Source organism: Myotis daubentonii, chromosome 19 (genome assembly GCF_963259705.1).
Source record: "Myotis daubentonii chromosome 19, mMyoDau2.1, whole genome shotgun sequence".
NCBI lineage: Eukaryota > Metazoa > Chordata > Mammalia > Chiroptera > Vespertilionidae > Myotis > Myotis daubentonii.
Genome location: NC_081858.1, coordinates 23,739,488 through 23,764,983, shown reverse-complemented (window position 1 = coordinate 23,764,983; position 25,496 = coordinate 23,739,488). Strand labels below are relative to the sequence as shown.

General features: G+C 48.4%; 1 protein-coding gene and 1 pseudogene across 3 annotated transcripts in view; one reads left to right on the top strand and one right to left on the bottom strand.

Moving 5' to 3' along the window:
- Positions 1–25,496, bottom strand: part of SEZ6L (seizure related 6 homolog like) — a 132,080-nt gene that overhangs the window by 79,326 nt on the left and 27,258 nt on the right. The window lies entirely within an intron of this gene.
- On the top strand, positions 16,293–18,494 carry LOC132222163 (lysine-rich nucleolar protein 1-like; annotated as a pseudogene).

Sequence of the window (25,496 nt, the reverse complement as noted above, 5' to 3'; positions counted from 1 at the left end):
CTTATACTAGTCATTTTGCTTCATGATGACGCACCATCACACACTTCAAAACCAGCTAAAGATGCATTAAAAAATCTTGCCTGGGAAGTATTAACCCATCCGCTGTATTCACCAGACCTTGCTCCTTCAGGTGACCACTTGTTCTGATCGATGGCACACGTGCTTTCTGAGCAGCACTTCACACGTACGAAGAACTGGAAAACTAGGGCTCTGAATGGTCTGCTTCAAAACAAGAAAAGTTCTAATGGGATGGTATCCACAAATTACCTGAAAGATGGGGGAAATGTGTAGCTAGCGATGGAAATTACTTTGAATAAAGCACTACTGATGTTTCTCTTGAAATTATTGTGTTTTCTTTGTTTACAAAATCCGCATTATTAACAGGTGTACTAGTTATCCACATTATTAACTATTTCTGTTGCTGTTTTTCCCCCAAGGAGTTGATTTGGGCAGGACCAGAGGACAGGGAGGCCCTGCATCTCACAGAGGGTGGTGGGTGCGGTGCCCGGGGCCCCCACGTCTCTGTAGCACTGGGTGATGGTGCCTGCAGTGATCAGGTCCCCAAACTCCCAGTACCTGTGGTGGGGCTTGGGTTCACGTCTGGACCCACTTGCCACTAGCCCCAGTTTCTTCCTCTATGAACTGAGGATTACCAAAGTACTTCGTGGACTTGTGGGTAAGATGATGGTCTGTGGATGCCATTCGAGAAACAAGGGGCAGAAGCCTGACTGTGCTCAGGAAGGCCCTGAGTGAACTTGGCCAACCAGCAAGTGCTTACTGACCACCTACTATGTGCAGGACATTAAGGTGCGTGCTGGGGATGGGGGTCCTACTATCACAGCTAGTGGGCACGCCCACCGGACTTTCTGTAGTTTGTACCCAGCTGTTAAAACATCAGGGTCTGGGTCTTCTGAGAGGCAGGATAGCCTAATGGTTAGGAACAGCCATTTGGGTTGGATGGGACTGGTTTGAATCTTGATTCCTTCCTCACTGCAGGGGCCTCAGTCAAGCAACTAACCCCTCTCAGAGCTTCTGCCTCACCATCTGCAAAACCCAGGGTAAAAATAGGACCTATCTCCTTGAGCTATTGTGAGAATTAAACAAAATAACTTATGCGAAGGCTGGCTCACTGTCAGTGCCCGATAAACAGCCGGTACCACTATTTTCGCTGTGATTGTAGGGGCGCAGGGCCTGCATTTTACTTTCTTGGGCATCTGTAAGTCATTAGGACGTAGCCTGGCTCGTGGCAGGTGCCATTGCATGGCTTTGAAGTAAACGAAGGCGCAATTGAATGAATGCCATCTTGTCACGGGGCCATCTTTATAAACGCGGTTCCCCAACTTTTCGCTTCTCCCAGATGGAGCTCGTATTTTTAGCTTTGACGCCCCCTTCTGTGTTTCCCCTCTTGAGAGCTTTGCCTGATGGAAGCCCATAGTAGGTGCTTATGAAATACCAGCCGACATGCCTGCATGTCACTTGGGTTAAATGCTGTCAAGAATACAGCCTTGACATCCACAGCATGGGGCCCAGAGCCGCTCTTAAGCCACCTTAGCCCTCCTGCCCCTCTGGACTGTGTCCTGCCCCCCAATTGATAACGGGGACCTGGGTTGCATAAGCCCCTGTCTGTCCGCCAGGAACCCACCTCTTCTGCTTCCTCCCAGGCCCCGGAGCCCATCACGCATTATCCCGGGCTGCAGGCCGGGTGGTGGAAAATGAATATTCTGGCTGCTTCTCAGTTTCCAGATTGATTGGGGACAAATGGGAACTCGGCCCCCTCAACCAATCACCCAAGGCAGTCAGCTGTAACTAGGTGTACAGTTAAACAGCCGGCGTGTGAAATAGCACGCCTGCACTCTGCTGATTAAAACAAATTCCAAACGCTGCTCCCCGCCGCCACCGGCTTGGAGGCTTGGGAGCAGATGGGGCGGGGTGGGGGGCACCTGGGGCCGCCTCAGCAGCCACGATCGTTCATCATGGCGAAGTGATAAGTCATCTAGTTGCCTGGTTTTATGACTCAAACAATAAGAATAACACTTTAGCAGTATTTATGTTGTGCTAAATGCTTTACACGAATTAGCTCCTTGTATCCTCCCTGCAAGGCAGGTCCTATCATGATAGCCATTTTGCAGATGAGGAAACTGAGGCACAGAGAAGGGCAACACCCTGCCGGGGTTCACCCAGCCAGTAAGTGGCTCCGGCGCCCACTCGGACACCTTTACAATGATAATTCCATTTGATCCTCATGGTAATCCTATGAGGTAGGAACTTGGTTATCCTCATTTGACACATGGGGAAACTAAGGCTCAGGGAGGTGCAGTCATGCCTTAAGTAAGTGGCCAAGTTGGGGTTTGAACCCCGGTCTAACTCAAGATCACCCTCGCTGGAGGGCTTTTAGAGCGCCCCTGGGAGCACAGTCAGAGAGAGCCTGGGTGGTCGGTGGCAGTCTCTGTGCTGAGTCCTGGGGAGGCGGGAGATGAATGGGAGGGGCTGGTGGAACCTTGGGAAATGCCCAAGCCACCATTCAGACATGAGCAAGTCTTGGTAACACCAACGTTCTCAAGCAATTAGACGGTCGGCCCCTCTCGGTTCAGCCCCAGACCTGTGGGTTGGCAGTTGCGACTCTCCAGAGATGAGCCGTGTACCGCACCGCAGTCTGTCTTCACGCTCCGAGTGTAATCAGGGCTCGGTGACAGGCCTAACGGCTGGGGGAGATAAAGCACTTTCCCCACGTCAACTTGAAGGGATTGTCATCGCTGAGGAGCTACTGGGACGGAGGAGGCCTCCGGAGACTGAGCCATCGAGGGGAAGGAGGTGTGACTCAAATGTCTCTCCTACAAAGGGGACCCAGAGGGCAGGATGGAGGGTCAGGCCAGGAGGCACCTCGGGAGTGAGGAGAGCACGGCCCAGGCCACTCGCCCAACTCCTCAGGCTTCCTTACGGGGCTTCTCTGTTTCCTGGCTGCCACACAGCTTTCCTCGAGCTCGGCTTCTCTTCTTTCTCTGCTTTGCATCCTCCCATGGCTCCCGCATGGTCCTCAGGATAAACACAGATGCTTTTCAATGACATGGGTGGCCCTCTACTCTACACAGAACTGCTGCAACCCACAGAGGGCCCGCTTGGCTTACCCTCCAGGCCTTTGCCGAACCCATTTTCTTGCTTAAGAAGGGCTCCTCTCTCTTCCTTGATTTGGAATGCCTTCCTTCCTTTTCACCTGGATAATGTCTCTTTATCTTTGATATTCAGTGGAGCTGTTACCTCTCCCAGGGAGCCTTCCCAGAATACATCCAGCTGTTTGCTGTCCCCGCCCCACCACCATGCTCCCATCACATCTCATTGGCTTGCTTCTTTTCCTCTCTGGCCTGGCAACTCCCAGAGGGCAGTGGCTCAGGCTGTACCTTGTGTATCTTTGTGTTCCTAATGCCTACCTAAGTGCCTGGCTCACGGTAAATATTCAGTACATGTCTATTGAAGACATAAATGAAAAATTTCATGAATAAATGAATGCCTACATGGATATGCTGTGACAGTGGTTCTCAATCAAGTTTGATTTTGCCACCAGGGGACATGTGACAACGTCTGGAGACCTTTTTTGTTTGTTTGTCATGACTTGTGGGGAGAAGGGGGAGAGTGCTATTGGCATCCAGTCCGTGCCGGGGCCAGGGATGCTATCAAATATCTTATAATGCACAGACATAATCTCCCCAGTACGTTTATAATCCAGCAAGCATACAAGAGCAACAGCTGAGAAACTGCTGGAGAACAGAATAGAACAGGAACAACCATGTAGCCTTCTCTGATGCCACAATCCAGGCTCACTCTGCTGCTTCTCTCTGCTGCTGCAATTTCCATCACCCTGTCCTAACATTATTTGTACACTAGAGGCCCAGTGCATGAATTCTTGCATGGGTGGGGTCCGGCCAGCCCACCCTGATTGGGCCTGATCGGGGCCAGGTCAGCTGGGGGGAGGGGCCACAGGAGATCAGCAGGCCAGCCCCGCCCCCAATCGGGGTGGGGGGGCTGATCGGAGTCATAGTGCACATCATATCAAGCGGTTGCTCCGGTCATTCCGGTCTCTTGGCTTTTATGTATATAGATGTGACTGTCTCTTCTTCAGTCTGAGGATAGGGGTGGAGTCCTAACTGCCTTTGTTTCTCTGGTGCTTGGAGAATAACGAGTGGTTTATGAAATGCTTGGGGAAATGAAAATTCAGAAACGGGACTGTTGCAGCCACCAAGTCCACAGTGGGGCTTCCCCACCTTCTGGGGGACCACAATTGCTGAGACGCCCAAGGGTGCACATAGCTCCCAGCCCAGTCATGACCTGACAGGGAGGAGCAGGGCTGTTCTGGGCTGTCAGTGCTTTGTCATTGACTTTGCTGCCAAGCCAGAGAGCAAGACGTTCTCCCAATGAGCACGTCAACTATCAAGCTATAAATTAAAAAGGAGGAAAAAAAACCCTGCTAATTCTGACCCACTCTATTTTTCTCTCGCAGCTGCTGGGGAGAGAATGCACTGTGACTTTCAGATGGAACATTTCTTTGGCTGAAGTTCCCCTCGCTCTGCTGCCTGGTCATTTCCCTCCTCCAGGGTCCAGCCTGGATGGAGCCACGGGAGAGTGGGCTCTGGGATTATGCAGACCTGGGTTCAAATTCTGGGTCCGGCCTGCCGCTTTGTAACCTTGCCTCCCGGAGCCTCAGTTTCCCCATCTGGAGAACCCTAACTTCTGAGCAGTTCAGGAAGGCACATGGCCTTCGGGGCTTCTACTCCGGCACCACTGAGGTGCCCACAGAGGATCTGAAACCGCCTGCAGGATGTTGGTTCTTAGCTCCAAAGGGAGGCGGGGCTGCTGGTCCTTGGCAAAGGAGCTTCCCCATTCCTGGCCCCCGGTCCACAGCCCCTCCCCTCAATGTTCCCTTTAAGCCTTTAGGGAATATTAACACTCGGACTTGTCCAGGATAAAGGGCCTTGGACATCACTTAGCCATGCAACTCCCTCACTGCGCACACGAGGAAACTGAGGCCCGGGGAGGGGAGGGAGCTTAACTAGGCTGCACAGGAGGGCTGCATTTTCTCCTTTATATTAATAATGATGACATCTGCCACTTAGGAAGTGCTTACTCTCGTGCCAGGCACTGAATTATCTTAACACCCTGGGAGGAAAAAAAAATACCCATAAAAGGAAAAAATTGATAAATCGCACCTCATTAAAATGAAGAGCTTCTGCTCTCTGAAAGACACTGTTAAGAAAATAAAGACAAGCCAAGATGGGGAGAAACTATTTGAAAATCTCGTAGCTGATAAGGAATCAGATCCAAAATATATAAATAATCCTCAAAATCAATAGCAATAAAATAAGCGACCTCCCAAAGTGGGCACCGTATTGGAACAGGCACTGCCCCCACAAGATACAGGGCTGGGAAAGAAGCCTCTGAAAGGACGCTCCGTGTCATCACGAAGGAGATGCAAAGTAAAACCTCAGTGAGATGCCCTTCCTCTTCCCTTTGAAGTATGTTCTTCCAAGTCCCAGCTACACCTTCTATTCCTAGAGCTGCCTGTTACATGTGCATTACCTGATTTATCCCATTAGAATGTAAGGGCCACAAAGACAGCCTGCCTGTCTTGCACATCACGTAATCCCAGCACTCAACCCCCGTGCCTGGCACAGAGCTGGTGCTCAATAAATATTTGTTGAATGAATGAACAACCTGCCCGAGGTTTCACAGCACATGAGAGATGTGTAATCAGGGCAGGCTGCATGGAGGAAAACCCCTTTGCTGTCTCTTCTACCTTTATGGCCAAGGAATAACCCTCTGTGGTTACCTTTCCCCAATTGTGAGTGGGGGTGGGGGGAGGAGGGGGGCATTGATGAGACTATTCTCATGGCCCCACCAGCCTTATCTTCCCTGCCTGGCTCCACGCCCACCTTCACCCGCCTCTCTCCCAACCACATTTCCCCCTCTGATTAGGGTCAGAAGCCCATAGCCCGGCCCTCCATCTTCCCAGACGCTGTCATTTTCCAGAGCACGCTTATTCCCTGGGGAACACCGACATTTATTTTCTAGCTCATTCGTTTCTCTTCAGAAGTTCATTTGCTCCCACATTTGCTCGTTTAGCCCATTGTTCAGGCAGGCAAGGATCTCTGTGTAGTCATTTCTGCATGTCAGTTGGAGGGTGCCTGTGTGTTGCCAGCACTTAGCCCCGTGGTAGGAGCACCAGTACGTGCTTGTTAGGTAAGTGAATGGAGAGGAAGCAGGCTCCTTGTCCCTGTGCTGTTCCCAGGGAAGACTTGATCGGTGTAATTGATTTTTCCCTGTTCTCCACTCCCATGGAGGGCCTGTGCCCCTCCCATGGCCATTAGCACATTTTCACTGAGAGGCACTGTGAGTTCTCCATGCGTTTGTGCAAATCCTTCCTCAGCAACTGAGCTGCCATGACCTGGAGGGCAGAGTCCACTCTGTAGACCTTCGTCCCCAAGTGCCTACCACAGAGCCTCGTACATCATGGTCAGTGCTCAGAGCCAATCACTTAGAATCTTATCAACAGCTACTGTTCATTGAGTCAAGGCCTGGCGCTGTCTACACATCCCTCCCTAGACCCCCAGAATAACCCCCCTGAAAATAATGTGCATATCCTGGTTTTACACTTGAGGAAATTGGAGCTCAGAGAGGTTAAGTGGGCACACAGCCATTAGTAACTGAACAGGAACTGGAGCCCAGATCCACTGGACTCCAAAGACGGAGCTCTCTCCATCCATTTGTTCAACAGATGTTGGTTGAGCATATACTATATGCCAGGACCCATGCTAGGGATGCGTGCAGAGCAAAAATATACACAGGCACATCTTATGGAGCCTGTATCAGTTAGAATCTTATGGGATAAGATATAAAGCCCATGGAAGTGTACTGTGAGTCACATGAAACCCTAACCCAGCGGCGATAAGAGGCTGGAGGGCTGACCCAGCCACTCAATAGAGGCAGCAAGGCCCTCAGCTCCTTCTTTTTCTGCTCTGCCATCCTTGTGTGGCTTTGACTTCATGGCTGAAACATGTCCGCTGCACTAGTCTCACTGGCTTTGTATTCCACACAGGAACCAAGGGAAGAGACACAAAGACCAAGGGCATCCAAGTCAAATCAGTCCTCTTCTGAGAATCTTTCCCAGAAGTTCCAATCAGCACCTTCTGCTTACATCTCACCGGCCAGACAGTGCCACGTGGCCCTTCCTAGCTGCAAGGGAGGCTGGAAACTCAACCACTGTAGAGAAAGGCTAGAGAGGACAGGAGCGGATTGGGCGATCAGTCAACGCATCCACAGGGAGGTGGATTTTATAAACTGATAATCACAGAAAATGAAGACATAATTACTAGCTGAGATAAGGGCTCTGAAGGAATACGATTCTCTGAGTATATATATTTTAAGTTTCTGGTCTCGAGGCTAATAGAGGCAGTGGGCAAAGGACAACCACTTATGTGCAATGGATGCTTGAGCTGGACTTTGAGGAACAACTGGGTAAACTTGGTGAAAGTTGGAGGGAAGTATGTCCCAGGCTGATGGAACAGCTTGTGCAGCGGTGAGAGGTGGGCAGGGACCCAGACCATGCTGGGAATGGTGGATCAGATTCATAAGTTTGGTCTTTATTCTGAAAGCAACGGGGAGCCACAGGAGGGTTTTAACACAGGGGGGTGACATTGGCAAATCTATATGTTGAAAAGATGTTGATGGTAACAGGGGGAAGAAGCCGGAAGCCAGAGCACTGAGGAGACTGTTGCTGTTGGCCAGGTGATAACTGATGGTGGCTGATAACTAGGGGGATGGTGAAAAAGTGAGCTGCTTGGAAAAATATTTAGGAGGCACAATTAGCAGGACTTGGAGATGGATGGGGTAAGAGCAATGGGGGAGAGTGAGGAGTGATGGATGACTTCCGAGGTTTTGTCTTGCTTAAGCACGCATATGGCGGCAGCATTCACCAAGCCAGCAGACACCACAGAGGGAGGACCAGGCATGGGGGAAATCGAGGCTTGAGGAGTGCGAGCCAAGTGCAAATTTGCTGGTGTGTGGAGTTAGAAGCCATCCTTCCTTTGCAAAGTCCTTCATCTTTCCGACAGCCACCGTTAGCCCTGTCTGCTCCTAAACGCAGTTGCTTCACGGCTCTTGTTGAGTCCCATTTACTTCCTTCCTGGCCAGGCTGCAAATCACCATTTGGGATGGCCACAGTTTTCTTCAAGCGCATCGCTAGTCATTCCTTCTCCACAGGAGTCGAGATGCACCAGCCCAGCACAGCTCACAGCATCGTCTTGCTGGCTTGCTTCCTTCTTGGCGTCATCCCTCAGCCATGGATGCTGGGCCGAGGCCACTGTCTGTTTCCCTTCTCTGTGTTCAGCTCGTCCTTGAAGAGACCCCCGTCCTCCTGCTCAGAATCAGCCAGCCCTGGAGTCTACTGGCTTCTTGGCAAGCTGAGTGAGCCTGCTGTTTGAAACCGGTAATGGAGGAGCAGGAGCAGGCACGGGCTTGGCGGTGGTTGTGATTCTTAGTGCTGCATAGATGGTATCGGTTAGGGGGAGGCGAGCCACTCTCTCTGACTGAGTGGGCTTCTTGACCAGTGACAGGCTTGTCCTGTGTTTGGCGTGACAAGCTATCTGCCTGACAGAGTCCCTGCTAGCTGCACAAAGCTAATCAGAAAACTGAAATTGCTAAAGCCTGGGATGAATTGGAGTGTACTCCCCTCTCTCAATGCCCTGAGTGGTAGGGTCGCTGGGACAAATGTCTTCAAGTGGTTTTAGAATCACTCCACCACAAATTCTTCAAGCCATTGAGGCGTCCATTTATTCAGAATAGCTTAATTATTTTAGCAACTTTCCCCCCCCCCCAGATTCCACAGTAAACCATGTGGACTGTAGAACTTTTGCAATAATATTCTTGACATTATGTTGAAATGATATGGTTATGCAATAAAAATATATTAAAAATAAAATAACAAGATACTATGTAATAAAATCCCTGATGGTCTATCTAAAACAGATTTCTAATTGGAGCCCAGGACTGTAGGTAACCACAGACTCATGCCACTGTAATTCTAAGTCCTTGAATGGGGGGGGGGGGGGCGATCTGTTACACAGCATTACCACAGCAATAGCTGACTGATACAGGTACTGACATCCATTTAGCTATTTAAGCTCTAATCCAGGGGAGGCATCTTTGGGTGCCTCCTTTGTCTCTTATTCTCCACATCCAAATCCATCAGCATCTCTTGCCAACTTGACCCTCAAAACACAACCCTGCACAAGTATCTATGCGCTTTCTCCATCACTGCTGCCACTACCCGAGTCCTATGTCAAACCTCTGCAAACTTTTATCCAGATGAATGCAATAGTTTCTTACTAGTCTCCCACTTCATCCTTCTTCACTCTATTTTCCAACCAGTGGCTGGAGTGAGTTTTAAAACAATCATATAAATCACAGCTCTGCTCTATCTATACCTATACATTTAGCAAAAACCCAAACTCTTTGTTGTGGCTTCAAAGGCATGAGATGACCTGTCTCTGCCTGTCTCTCTGATAACTCCTATTTCTCTCCCTCTCTGCCACCACACCTGGGCCATCCTGACTCCCAGTGAGTGCAGTTCTCCTGCTCCACAGACTGACTTCATTGGGGCATTAACCATCTCAAATCTCCCTAACTCCTCGATTACAGAACCACCCATTTGGAAATGTCCAAGACACTCAGAATAAGTTGCATTCTCCCTCATTTTCCCTCCCATCTTCGTTTCTGCCTCCAAAGCTCCCTCACAATGTTGATCCAAAGCCTCCTTGGATCAACAACAGCAGCCAGTGCTACAGGGATTTTCCAATTGGATTCAGGAAGGTGTTTTCATTCTGCCCGCCCCCCACCCCTTGAGATATTTCACTCCACGATGATAATCCACCGAGTGTGCCATTGATCCCTCGATGCTTAATAATAAGGCCATTTGAATAGTAATTAATTCCAATATGGAGCATATTTTCATTAAGAGCAGAAATGACAGGTCAGACTTAGTGAGCTGTGAATTCTCAGGCCCAGATTAAATCAGCTTTGCCTTACAGATGCCGAGTATTTCCCAGACTTTCCAACTTCTCACCTTCTCCCGATCCTGAGGCTTTAATTGTAATGACAATGACAATGGTAATAAGTATTATTGTCAACACTGATTGAGTGTTTTCCATGTACCAGATGTGATACAAGCACTTCCCATGCGTTAACTGGGTTAAAATCCTCACTATTTCTTCCAGATGGTTCTATTATTACCCCATGGTACAGGTGAGAAAACAGTCCCAGAGAAATGAAGGGATTTCCCCAAGGTCACATAGGAGTCATGGGTTCAATCCTGGCTCTGCCCATACAGCCCTCTGGACAGGAGGAGAGCCCGGTGGTCAAGAGCTCTGGCTTTAACACCAGATACCTGGGGTGCAAGCCAAACCCTACTACTTACCTACCACACTTAGCTGTGTGGCCTTGAGTAGTGAGTTTTCCTCACTATGCCTCAGTTTTCCCATATGCAAACTGGGGCAATAAGAGGGCCTACCTCGCCGAAACCGGTTTGGCTCAGTGGATAGAGCGTCGGCCTGCGGACTGAAGGGTCCCGGGTTCAATTCCGGTCAAGGGCATGTACCTGGGTTGCAGGCACATCCCCAGTAGGAGATGTGCAGGAGGCAGCTGATCGATGTTCCTCTCTCATCGATGTTTCTAACTCTCTATCTCTCTCCCTTCCTCTCTGTAAAAAATCAATAAAATATATTTAAAAAAAAAAAAAGAGGGCCTACCTCATGGTGGGGGGGGGGTGTTGTATGAATTTAATAAAAATTAATAGCATAGCATCTGATATGAAGTTATAGCTATTATTATTATTATTGCCAAATTGGTTTTATTTCCATACAGACACACACACACACATATAAAAGCCAAGTGACTGGAATGACCAGAACGACCAGAATGACCGGTCGCTATAACGCGCACTGTGGCTGGCCAACCGGCCCGATGGGAGCGGGGCTGACCAGCCAACCTCCCATGGCTCCTCTCCCCCCACCCCCACTCTCCCACCCCTGGCCAGCCAGCCCTGATTGGCCCCAATCTGGGTCGGCTGGCCGTATCCCACCTGTGCACACATTCATGCACCGGGCCTCTAGTTAAAGATAATGCCTCTACCTGCCAGGTCATTTTTTAGGGCAATAAACTAAACATCCATTGCCTTGGGTTCCCAGGGACAGAGTGATTGCTCAGAAAAAATTCTAGGGCAACTCAATGGAAAGACTGATGCAGGCTGAAGAACTGGATCCCATTTCCAGCTCCTCCCCTAAGGGACATGGTGGCCTTGACTAGGCCCCAGGTCTGCCTGGTTCTGTCTCTGCTCTCTGGGCACGGCTTGGACAGGAGCTGCCCCTTTAACTTGCTGGGCGATCAGAACGCTCTGGGTTGGGGGCGGGGAGAGAGGAGGATGGAAATCACTCAAATCCAATTTCCGTGGCTTCACCAAGTGTTCCTGTCACTTGATAAGGAGCGGCCGGGACCTCAGCTCTGCTTCTGTCAGCGAGAAGCTGGGACGGTTCAGTGCTTCGCCAGCCGGCTCCTTGCATTAGGCCGTCCACTGGGCTCTGCAGATAAGGCCCAGCTAATCAGACAAGACGCCTCCTCCTTCCTCAAATCCCTGCTCGCCACCGGGAAGGGCCCTTCTTGCCCGGGGTGAGCGCATTTGAAATGATCCCGGACAAGGCACTGGAATTGGAAACTTGATCCAAAGCCCAATCTGGCTGCTGGGGCATAACCTTCAGGCTAAGAAATGAAGGCCTGAGGAATTCTTTTTTTCATTCATTTCCTTCTTTATGGGGTTTCTTTTTTGTTCCCTTTTCCTCCCTACTTCTCACAACTCTGCTCTCCAATTGCCTTGTGGATCACATCTCTTCCTCTCTTCCTTCCTTTCATCTCTTCCGGTGTCTCCATCAGGGGCCAGTTTCCTTCTGGGAACGGAGGAATCACCTCTGCCCTTGTGGTTGGCCATCCCAAGATGATGGGAGGGGTCCACCGAGAACGTTCTCCAAGCAGGGAAAGGAAACCCAGGGCCTCACCAAGAGCGCCCAACTGTATCTTAGGCAAAATGTGAATTAATTGCACAACCATCTCATTTAACGCCATCATTTAAAAAAATACATTACAAAATTGCAAAGGTTATTTACATGTAGGTAGTTCAATTCTCCCTTCTAACCAAAGGCCGCTTGTGTCAAAACTGATGGAAAGTAGGTTCTGGGAAACACTTCTCTTGAACCATTTTGCTCTTTTCCTTTAAAAGCACGTGGCACCTTCCATTTCTTTAGTTCAATAAGCACTTATTTAGTGCCTGCATAATTAATACCTAGTAACTCACACTGAGCACTTGCTCTACGCCAGGCATTCTAAATGCATCATCTCACCTCCAAGGCATCCCTAGGAGGTGGGCGTTACCATGTCTCACTGATTCTGAGATGCACATAGATTTACATTTTAACATCTCCGAATTTGGAATGCATCTTATAACCAACAGCATGTCCCAGTCTCCTTGGCAGCAATTTTTCCTCCTTAGTGGCCCATCAAACATATTGGATCGTCAATGCCATCTTAGAGTTGATGAACTATTTCAAGTTTGGGGAAACTGGGGTACAGATAGTGAAGCCAACAAGTGCAAGAATAGGATTTGAACCCAAGTCCTCTAACTGTGCAGCCCCGGGCCCTCGGCCGCTCTCACTGTTATACCCCAACTCTGTGTCCACCCCTAGGACACAGAGGTCAACAGATCCTCTCTAGATTGCTGGAAACTAGTCCTGTCTAGATGGCTAGATTCATGACAATATAGCAAAATAACATTGTATGTGACCTAGTTTAAACCTTCCTCTTCCACTGAGGCCCAGAAAGGGAAATGGTTGGCCAAAGGACACACAGCAAAGGACTGAGAGAGAAATGGGACCAGGAGCCAGCCTCATGACCTCCAGGAGTATGAGTCTGTTCGTCAAAGTTAAAAGTTCATTTCCAACCCACCCCTCCCCCCAAACCCTGTCTACTCCCCAAATCATGATTCTTATTCCACTTTTATCTCTCCTTTCAATCTCTTCCGAACTGCAGGCTGCCCACCCTTTCCGCCCTCCCCTCCAAATCTGGGCCAGCTGGCTCCAAGTGTCTTTTGTTGAGGCTTGTTAAAAATCAAGGTGTTGTGATCTGTCTATTCACACCTTTCCTCTGAGAAAGCTCCTTCCTTCCTGAAATTTCATCTCGGCCCCAGCCAGGAAATTCTCATGTAAGAATCCTCCACATGATCTTCCTGCTTTGTATAGTTCTGGACTTTCAAGTTCTTAACCTGGGATGCAGGGGTAGGTGTAGGGACATGTGGTCTGTGACCTAACTAAATTATGTGACCAATAGTGTGGGGTGAATGCATTATGGGGTGCCAGTGTCCACAGCTCTTAGTTGGTTACAGTCCTTTAAACCAGCGGTCGCCAACCTTTCAGACCTCACGGACCACTGGCGGTCCACGGACCACCGGTTGGCGACCGCTGCTTTAAACAGATAAAGATCATGTGTGTTATGGCAGCTCCCATGAAGTTCATGATAAAGTGGGAAGTATCGTCGTTTTCACTCTGCAGACTGGAAAGCTGATGCCCAGCGTGGTAAGGGGACATGTCAGGGGCCATCCAGCCGGCACCTGCAGCCATGGACTGCACTCACTTCCTAGCTTCCTTGTATTAGGTGTCTGGTGTTCTCATCCAGAATCACAATCATCCAGTGATGAGAAGACAATCTCCCCATGGATGAATCAGCTATTTTGCTTTAAAAAACAAACTAGGGGTCAGGGAGAGGGTTACATGGATAAATTGAGCCTGGTCTCAGCCAGCCACATAACCCCTGGTGGGAGGGATTAAGCCTGCTCTGGGATTTAGGACCCCCGCCCCCTGCCATGTTCAAATGACTGACACTGAGCTTTGGTTCTGATGAGGTCTCTGCCTCCGTCCCAGCCTCAGCCTATCGATGCCTTGTCAATTCTGCTTTCTTCTCGCCAATCCCTATCCCAAAGGCCAAAGTGCTGACCTGAAGGCTGGGGTCCAGCTTCTGGCTCTATTCCCACCACATGTATTCTGTTTGTCTTCTCATCCTTAACCACTGGCTCTGCACCTTCCATCTCTCTCTTTCTCCCCCCCCTCCCCCCCTCCCTCCCTCCCTCCCTCCCTCCCTCCTCCCCTCCCTCCCTCGGCACCTGGTCTGCTTCAAGGCTTCTTATTTCCTCGGGCTGGGCCTGGTTGAGTCCCATTCTAAGCCTCAGTTTCCTCATCGATAGAAACAGTGGGCTTGGAGCAATGGTCTTTCCAACTGTGTTTAACTATAGGATCCTTTATGTTAACGAGAACGTACAAATCCCACATAGAAAGATAAAAAAGGGGTTTTCTGGTTGACTCCACGGGGGCAATCAAACCCTGAAAGGCTATGCATGGCCCAAAACCTCCTCGTTCCCCATCTTATCTCAGCCCACTGACCGGCTTCCAATTCCTTCTGTTACTCAGGTTCCCTCCCATCCGGGGCTCTTAAACCTGCCGTCCTCTTTCTCTGACACGGGCTCCCCCTCACCCCGCTGGTTTCCAATTGTCCCTTAGATTTGATCACTTCCCAGGAAGTCTTTCGCAGTCACCACGCCGGGCTGGAATCCCTGTGGTACAGATGCGTGGCCCCAGCCCTCCCCTCATTTCCACCTGACTTCCTTCTGTCGGCTTTTGCTCACCACTGTCTGCCCGTCACGAAGGAGCTTTGGGTCAATATCCGATGACTGCCTGAACACAATGGGGGAGTGTGCTGACCCGCCACTTCCCCGGTTCCCATCGGATCCACACCTTTTTAGAACTGCGGTTGCAGCTCCAGGGCAGGAGGGGCGGGTTAGGGTGACATTCTTGCCCATACACCTGTTTCCCCGATGGCATTGCTCTTCTTTGAAATGCAGAGTAAGTTTGGCAAATGCCACTCATGGCCCAATCTCATCCCAATACGTTCCGTCAACTAAATGCCTCAAGAGGACTGAAAGATGACTGCAGCAAAACCTCTTGAATTAAAAAAAATATATATATCTTGAACTAGTTCTTCCTTTCATGGCGTGGAAATTTCCACTCTAACAGTCCAGATGTGGTTGTCTTCTGTGATTCTTTACCCCATGAAATGGAGAGCCCCAGGCAAATCTACGGGGGCCAGAGCTTGGGGGATTTCAAGGCTTAGATGCAAGATTGCTAAGGTGAGAGGCCTACTAGGCTGGCAGAATATGCAAATGAGTAACGTGGACCAGGCGGGGCATGGCATACTAGGGAACCCAAGCCAAATTAAGAGGCATCCTTGGCTACTCCACCCAGCCCTCGATCAGAGAGTGGGAATGTGGGTCCTGGGTTGCCAACCCTTCTGATTTTTCTAGGGATGCCTGAACTTGGGATTCTCATGCAAAAAAAAAAAAAAATTCCTGTTTTAAAACAATATGGCGGTTCCTCAAAAAATTAAAAATAGAACTTGCCTTTTGACCCAGCAATTCCACTTCTGGGTATAGATCCAAAGAAACCCGAAACACTAATTCGAAAGAATATATGCACCCTCACGCTCACTGCAGCGTTATTTACAACAGCCGAGCTCTGGAAGCGAACCAAGCGCCCATCGACAGGCACGTGGACAAAATCATCCGGTACATATGTGCAATGGAACATTACTCGGCCACAAAAAAAGAATGAAATCTGACTATTTGCGACAGCGCGGACGGACCCACGGGGTATTATGCTGAGAGAATTAAGTCAGCCAGAGAAAGACAAATTCCATATGATTTCACTTATGTGTGGAGTCTAAAGAACAAAATAAGCAAGTAAACAAAACGGAAACAGATTCATGGATACAGAGAACAGACGGATGGTTCCCAGAGGGGAAAGGGGCTGGGGGACTGGCTGAGAGAGGCGAAGGGCGGAAGAAGTCCGCGTTGGTAGTCACAGAATAGCCCCGGGGATGTACACCACCTCGTAGGGAATATAGTCAATAATACTGTGATAACGATGGATGGTGCCAGGTGGCTGCTGGCAAGTAAAGGATATGATTGTCTAACCACTACGCTGTCCACCTGAAACTAACACGAAGTACTACGGAATGTTAACTGTAATTGAAAAATAAAACTTGGCACAGCCCCGCCCCTGCACCCGCAGGCGGCTGCCTACCCTCAGATCCGCTCCGGCAGCTCCGCAGCCTTTCCCAGCGGGGCGAGACGAGACGAGCACCCCAGGGACACGGGGCCCATGGTGGGCACTGGCGTCCTGGTGGTGACAGACGACTCCAGGGAGCCGGCCTGTGCCTCACGCTGCACGGTGCAGCTGCCTACCCGCCTGGGAGCCGCCATGGTCGCCGCAAACCGTGCTCCCCGCCTGAGCCAGGCCGAGACTGGGAAGCAGCGGGTACACGTGGGCTACAGGCTAGCGTGGTTGGCGGGATCGATTTCCGGGTCACGCACTGCGACTTCCGGGCACGCACTGCGACTTCCGGCCACGCAATTTCCGGGTCACGCACTGTGGAGCGGGTCACGGTGGAGCGTGTTCTGTGGAGGCCAAGCAGCATGGCCTACGCCAAGCGTGTCAAACTCAAAGCTACCACGGGCCAAATAAATAAGGTTTAAGTTTCTGTGGGCCGCAAAGAAACAAAAGCTTCCATTTTCATAGAAACGTAGCTTTATTTCGATAGAGACATGCTGAATACAACGGGCTGAGATAAATGAGTCATCGTTAACATACAATAATAGAACATTGTAATAAAAATTAATATTTTTTTCTTGAACATTAACTTACCAGACACTGAATAACTGCACAAATTAATAAGCGTAACGCAAATAAACCTATTTTTCTTGTTCTCTGACAGCAAAATATTTCCTGTTGCACACACCAAACAAGTCAGTACGAGACTAATGACGTGGCCATCGGCTGCTAGAATATTCGCTGCTGGTATTAGTGGGGAGAAATGGTGCGCCTGCACATAAGGCGTGTAAGGGAAATGAATGCAACACGATTATAGTCATCAGTCATTAGCGAACGTTGTAGTTTGTTATTCATAATTATGTATAACAGGATATTGTAAAAATTAAGTTACCAAATTTTTATTAAAACATTTCTTACATACCGTTATATTGGCTGGGCTGCAAAAATATTCCTTGTGGGCCACATGTGGCCCGTGGGGCATGAGTTTGACATGCTTGGCCCACATGAATGATCACCAAGACCCACAGAGGAGACCTGGGCTTTGGGCTTCCAGAGAAAAACAAGAAGAAGATGCTGGTTAAAGAGCCAGACTCAGCACTTGGGTTTGAACAGTAACAGGGACTTCCCCGAGGTCTGTCCCACCACAGCCATATCACTCACGAGGAGTGTGATCCACGGCGGTCACCGGAGATCCCTCTGGTGAAGAAAAAGCAGAAGAAAAAGAAGGACCACCGCACCCTCCGTGAGGAGCGCCTAGAACCCGAGACCACGTCCCGAGCCAGGCAGACAGAGAAGTCTCCCCGCCCCAGGACACAGGCTCTCGGTCCATCCAAGTTCCTCCAATGGAAGAAGAAAAAGAAGAGGAAGTCCTTCAGAATACATCCGAGTAGGAGATGGCCTCAGGTCCCCTGCGAAGAAGAATATGAAGTCCACTAAAAGGCCGAGGAGCTAGGCATTGAGGAGTCAGCTAGAAAGAGGAAGAAGAAGAAGAGGAGGAGGAGGAGGAGAGGAGGAGGAGGAGGAGGAGGAGGAGGAAGGAGAGCAAAGTAGAACTTTGGGAGGAGGAGTCTGACCCAGACTTAGAGGGAGTGTTGGAAAAGAAAGGCCACAGGAACGAAGTGCACATAGACCAACGGGAAGAAACTGGTCATGCCTGGTCTGCGTGGTTGAGTGTTGGCCTATGAACCAGGAGGTCACGGTTCGATTCCCGGTCAGGGCACATGCCCAAGTTGCAGGTTCGATCCCCAGTGTAGGGCCTGTGGGAGGCAGCCGATCAGTGATTCATCATTGACGTTTCTATCTTTCCCTCCCTCTCTCTTTCTCTCTGAAATCAATAAAAATATACTTTAAAAAGAAAAGAAAAGAAATTGATCATGAGTCAGGCAAAACAGAAGCCTCTGAAAGCAGAAGTAGATAGGAACTCAGTTTGGCCAGTGGGATACTGCTGGTATCAGAAACAAGGAACAGAAGCTGAAATTTCTCAAACTTATGGGTGGCTTTAAAAATCTGCCTCCTTCACTCAGCTGCACCCCTGAACCAATCAGAAGGCCCAACATGGCGCTCACTCGACAGAAAGGTGACCAACAGCCTGCAGCAGAGCCTGCAGCAGGACTCCACCCTGCGGCCCTCCCCTCCCCCCAGCCGGAAGCCCAGCCGGTGTGCTGGCGTGCTGGCCGTGGCTTCTCCACCGCCCCAAACAAAATCTTTTGTATTGACAGGCACGCTTCCAAGTCAATCAAGTTGGAAGATTAAACTCTACTGTCTTGTTTCCCAAGTCAAAATTGCTTTTATTATTCAGTTATGCAGACGGAAGCCTCTGACAGTTGTCTCGAAATTGAACTCCTACAAAGGTTAAGGGAGACTCGGTGGATGTGTTTGGATGACCTGGGGTGGGGGCAGCACATGTTTCAGGAGCCAGGAGAACATGGGAGTGACTGAAAACCACTATTTTCTGGGTTAAGCCCTCCGTCCCTGTTAGAAGACATCACCGTGTATAAATAACAACAGCTAACACTGTTTGAATACTTAGTATATGTCAGAGACACATACTAATATGTTTTACTTGCATTAATGTGTTTAATTTTTTTAAAATATATTTTATTGATTTTTTACAGAGAGGAAGGGAGAGAGATAGAGAGTTAGAAACATCGATGAGAGAGAAACATCGATCAGCCGCCTCCTGCACATCTCCCACTGGGGATGTGCCCGCAACCCAGGTACATGCCCTTGGCTGGAATCGAACCTAGGACCTTTCAGTCCGCAGGCCGATGCTCTATCCACTGAGCCAAACCGGTTTCGGCTAATTTTAACTATTAAAAAAAGAAGAAAAATAAAACACACACACACAAAAAGAAAGAAAGAAAGAAAGAAAGAAAGAAAGAAAGAAAGAAAGAAAGAAAGAAAGAAAGAAAGAAAGAACCTTCCATTTTAAATGTTGGAATAATTGACTTAAAAATGTTGTACAATATTTCCAGGCCAAACCCTCAAATGCATGTGGATTCGTTTCGGCTTGTGGACTCTTTTCTGAGGAAGAGTTTGAAATTTTTCCAACTTCTTCTGTGCCCCCAGGGAGTCTTTTGGATTGGACTCAGAAAGTCATGGTGAGAGCGGAGGTGGGAAAAGAGGGACCGGGCCTGCGGGTGCTGGGCTGGTGTCGGCGCTGACACGCACCCACTCTCCCAGGCAACACACACACAAAAGCAACGCCTTCGGGAAGCTGACTAAGACCAGCGCGGCGTGTCCCTGACATCGGAATCACATCAAATTATCACCACACGAGTGCCTTCCGCTGTTGTGGCCTGTGTTCCAATATGCCCCGGTGCATTCTGAAAGGAGCGCTATGTTCCCTTAAAGGAAAAAGCCTAATGTTCCGTCCTTTTTCAGAACCCACTCAGGGAAATGAGCTCTCTGAATGGGAACCCTCCAATTTTCTCTCTGGGGGCAGAGAAAGGAATGGGAGAATTGATGAAAGCTTTTGGTTAGTTCACAGAAGAGTGTTTTTTGTTTTGTTCTGGGTTTTGCTTTTATTGTGGCTTTACTGTTCTTCCAAAGGGCATGGTCGTGATAGATGGCGGAGGAGGATGGATGGGAAGATGTGGTGTGTGTGGGGGTGGGGGTGGGGGATGGGGAATGGTTTACTGGGAGGCTTTCCAGATGGTGGGACTGTGTTATCCTCCCACTTTCTCACCTTAGTTCATGGATCGATGATATCTCTTGCTAACATAGGTGGGTGGTACCTACAGCTTCACAGGACATATAATTCCATTGACCTCCCTTCTTCCTTACTTTCTCCTCCCCTTCCTCCTCCTCCATCCATTTCTTTATTCAGTAAACATTTCCTGAGCATCCGTTACCTGCCAGGCACTGTGCTGGGCAGAATGGAAGAGATGCATTTAGCTGAGTCACAGCAGATGCGTATTTGAATGACACGAATTCATCTACCCAAGTTCAGGTACGAAAAGAGAGTTAAGGAATGTGGGCAATTTGGCTGAATGTTGTACAAGCAATAGGCCATGAGCATGTGCTGCCCTTGGTCAGTCTAGTCCTCACATACCCTGCAAAGTGTGAGATCCTGTTCCATGGAGTGAATTTAACTCATGATGTAAGACAAGTGTGGCGGAGGATTCTGGGTTTTCACTAAAACCTATTTCCTTTTCCTCCTGTGCATAAAACTAGGCTACATATCCCAGCCTTCCTTGCAGTTAGGGACTGAGTCCTGTCAAAGGAGAGATTTTGAGGCCCAATTAAAAGCCCCCCCCCCCCCCATATTCACTCTGCTGAACACCCATCCAAGAACTCCATCACCAAGGATGGTAGAGCCTCAAGTCAGAAGGAATTTGCATGCCTGAATGTCCATGAGGATAGTTGCCTGCAATAGACATTTTATGAGCAAGAGATAAAATACTGCTACTGCTCTAAGTCACCGAGGTTTGGGGGGTATATTTACTACAGCATCTTAACATGACCTAGCCTAGCTAATACATCAGCTATTTCGCCAAATGAAGAAATGATCATCTGTTGCAAGACTGGATTACAATCTGGCCGTACTGGACGGGTAGAGAGGAGGTGCGCGGTCCTCCGCTATGGGTGCATGCCACGGGATCGTCACCTCATGAGCTGACTTTTAGAGTCTGGACCCTGGATCTAAGATGTGACTGTTCCTTAGGAGCATCTTCTGGGACAGTTCACAGACAAGGCAATAATTTGGTCAATTGAGGAAGTAATCACCTCAACTTGCACCCTCCCACCGTACATGACCAATGCAAGGGTTGATGGTTGCAAAGTTTCCCAATTTTATATGAAGTGGTACAATAGCAACTCTAATGCTAATTAGAGGACACATGTGGTAATCCCTAGAACAATCACCAAGAAAGGTAATGATATATAGCTAAAACATCAGTAGATAAATTAAAATGTATGTGTAAAAAAATCAAATGATTTAAAAGAATGCTAAAGAGAAACAAAGAACAAAGACAAAAAAATTAAAAATACTAAGATGAAAAATTGAAATACACCCATATTAGCACATATATTAAATGTGAATATGCTGATGGTATCTACCTTTACTGAAAACCTACTATGTGCCAGGGTTCATCTGCATTATTCCATTTGATCTTAATAACAACTTTGTGAGATAACTATTCATTTTCATTGTGATGGAGGAATTGAGGGTCAGGGAGGTTAAGTGTTGCCTAAGGTGATGAAGTTAATAATGGACAGAAGTAAGGTTTTAGGTCTAACTGCAAAGCTGATAATCCTATAGCATTCTGCCTGCCGGGTGGTTACCAAGTTGTGTGGTATCAGAGCCAGAAGAATGGAGTACTGCATTGCACCCTCTTCCCCAGTACCTCCTGAGAATTCTAGCGGGTGCAAGTGACTTGAAAAACAACAACAACAGGAAATGAGCACCATAGGAGAAACCCTGTCCCAATGTCTACCGTCAGCAAAAGTGACCTCATAGGCCAGCCCTCCATGGAGCTAAGATGGAAGTTTATGCTTTTTGCCTTAAACAAAGGTGTAGATGCATTAAGAATAAAATGAGGGTGGTCAGGGTTCAGAAGACACTGGTTTATTCCAGAGATCCCTTTTAGGGATAAGTTGTCCCTGAAGCTTTCAAAATAAATCATTCTGACTTCACCAGGCATAGGAGATTAGCTTTAAGTTCCATGCTTCAATGCCGTTTTCAATTTTCTGTTCACAAAGAGATGGCTTCGTTTTCCTGAGTTCTTCCACCTTTCTCTGATAGCTTAGCTTGAAACTAGTTGCTCTAGGTTATGTGACAGTACCCAAAACAGGTGCTATTTCCTAGTTCCTAAACACTCGGACTATTCCCATCCACCACAGGGACAATGCCATGTGGATGGCTAGACCACTTTGGTGTCCTGACACAGAGAATGCGTCAGCCTGTCCTTTCTGGCTATTTGAGTTTTTACATGTTATTGGTGGCAGCTTAGTGTTAGTCAGATGGCTGTAGTTTTGAATCTTGATTCTTCATCTTATTCGCTGTGTAACCTTGGATAAGTGACTTGACCTTTCTGGGTTTCCGCTTCCTCATTTCCAAAACGGCAATGATAACAATAGCACCTACTGCAGAGGATTCTGGGAAGGTGAGGTAAGATAATATGGGCATAACATGGCTGGCATACAGAAAGCACTTTCAAATGTATTTTTTCTCTTTTTTTAATTAAAAAAAATCATATGCTATGCAGAACTCGGGCCATGGAAGAAAGAGCTACCGTCTCTACCCTGGGGTAAGAATTGAGAGGAAGGGAGATGGTTCTGGAAATTAACCCAAAGGAGGGACAATTTGGGTCTAGAGTGGGGTGAAGAGGTCATTCCAAATAGTAGTAACAGCATTCTCTAAGATGTCTGTGGTGAAACATTGCTGGGATGGTGGGGATCAAGCTGGGAACTTATGATATGGCAAAGCTGTAAAGGTCAAGCGCTCATTGTATAGGAGACGCCACCAAGATATTTGGTGACACATCTCAGACTCTTTTGGGGGGAAGATACCCCAGCAGGAGGGCAGAGGATGGATTCTAAAGGCATAAACACAAGGTTTGAAGGAGTTTGGAAGGTCGGGTGTGATGTTCCCTTGAACACAAATGGTGGCCTGGCAGGGTGGTGGCCTGGTGGCTCAAGAAGACAGTGTGGAGTCTCACATCATTCCGGAGAGTACGCACCAGTCACTGGAAAGTGCTTGAAAAGAAAGAAGGCTCGATTCGCTTTCTAGAGGAGAAAGAGACTCTGCTAAATTGATTCTCGAAAGGACTCTCAGGAGAATTAAAATTAATTCAAGAAGAAAGCAATTTGGTTAGAGCCGCGGTTCTTGAACCTCAGTGTGATTGGTTTGGAGGAGTCGTTAAAATGCCAGTTCCTGCCCCCACCCCCAGAGATTCTGATACAGAGAGTCTAGGATGGGAAACCGGAAACCATATTTTTAATAGGTCCCTTGGTGCTTCTGACAAAGGTGGTCCAGGACTCATACTCTGAGAAACAGTGGATGATGGAAAGAAGAGTAGCAGGCAGGATGGAGTGAGAAAGGCATCCACACAAGGGCTCGATGGGATAAGCAACAGGGAGTTCGTCAGGAAGAAATTCTTAAAGGGGGAGCGGAGGAGTGGGGAACACATTCCAGGTGAGCAGTTCAGCACAGGATATGATTGCTGGCTCTTTACCAGCCCCAAGAAGACCATCCTGGCGGAGGTTAAGTCACTGAAAATGACCTTGAACAGCAAAAAGAAAGCAAATTTGAAAGGACCTTGAATGCTCCTAGTAGTGTTGACGGAAATGGGATGTGCCAAAGGCAGCCATACATATTCTTGAACGAGGAGAGGCAGGGAAACCCACCTCTCTTATAGATATGACATTGAGATTGTGTCGCCAATTATATCGATGGAAAGAAATGACGAGAAGGAAGAGAAGGGTGTGAGGGAATCGGGTCTGGTGGTGCAGAACCTCCTGGGCACATGTCATGGGTCTGTTTGGTAAGCCCAGTAGGTTGCCGGTTGTCACACGTCACACCTGTTTGCAATGAGCATGGGCGTGATGAAGTGTCTGTATCCTAGAGTTGTTGTGAGGTTTAAATGGTAAAATGCTGCCTGGCATAGAGTACATGCTTAGTGAGTGTTCCTGTGGTTATTGCATCCTTATTTTAGGTAGGGAAGCTGGTCCCAGAGCAGGAAAGGGTGCAACAAAGGACAAACATCAGTGGTTTGGCTCATCCATTCAAGCTTGCACGAACTCCTTCTATATATGTCCTGCTTGCCATAGAGATAAACAAGAAACACCCACCACCTAGTGGGGCTACAGCACCTGCATCTTCGCTGCTATCCATGAAGGGGAATGCCTGGAACCAAGGGAGCATCAAGGTCCCACCTAACCAAATCAGGAGGATTCCCAGGAAAGTTTCACAGGGATGTAAGGACGGGCCACCTAGGTGAAGGTGGGAGAGGGGTTAGGGCCTTTCCAGCCATGGTAGATGGCACGGAGGTGACAGAGAACGAGATGTGACTGCCAGCTTCATTTATTCCTTCAACAGATGTCTGCTGGGGGATTCTCATGTACCCCACAGCCTTCTAGGTCCTGGAGAAACGATCCAGATGCTGACACCTTGATTATTCATAAGTCAATCACAAGGGCGGAGGCCCCAAGTTGCAGGCACCTATGAGCAACCAAACTGCTTCCCACGTGGGCAACTCTAGGAATTGCTCCACCAGGGGGAGCTGCAGGAATAATCTGTCTTCAGTGGTTTGAACAGAAAAACAAAAGGGTTCTGGTCTAGAAAGAAACTCTACTACAAGCTCGAAAATTAAATAGTGCTGTGTAAGTATTACAATTAAGGAAAATTACTGCAGCCCAGTGATAATTTTTAAGAATTATTCCTATTAAACGTTAGTTAATGATGATGAACGATTCAGCGCACGCGAGCTCGATAATACGGTTAGTGGAGAGTATTCTAAATCATCCAGGGGCCGATCACTCATCGAAAGGTCTCCTCTATTTTTGTGCGGCTGTGATTGAATAAGCAGATCTGCCCTTCCACCCACATCATCATTAAACGCTCCCTCTCCTCCACCACTAACCTCGTCAGAAAAAAAGTAAGACATAAAATTGATGAATTGTTTACTGGCAGAAGAATATCAGAGTTGACCCCTGTCACCCCCCTGTCCCTCTGGCTCAGGATCCTGTGTCTGACAGTGGCCTCGAGGGAGCGTTTTGGCGAGGAGGCTGGCAGCCTCCTCATCCATCAATCTCGAAGGTTAGGAACGTTCCGGAGACAGCCGATGCCTCCTTCACTGTCTATTAGAGAATGTGCCACCGTGAATTTATGGTGACCCGGGAGGACCCTGTGCTGGGTCGGCTGCACCACAGTATGGCTAAGGAGCTGGGGAGTGACCTTTCTACTTTCTCATTGGAATCAACAAGCAATAGATCCTGCTTTTATACGAATCAGACAGTTAACCATTCGTTTAAAGGGATACATGTCATATTATCAAGTTGTACACCTGAAATTTATATGATGTTATTAACCAATGTTATCCCCAAACATGTAATTTAAAAATGGGGATATACATGCGGATTTAGGCAGAGGTGTGAGGGGAGATAGGAAATTGGATGCCTCAGCTTTTGTCTTCTGTAGAAATTAGTAGTAGTCGTCCTAATGATATAACGATGATGATAATAGCAGTTCCCACGTATTGGGTTTCTGCTCTGGGTCAGGGCTTTGAAAATACTTTGGAGGCATTCGCTCGT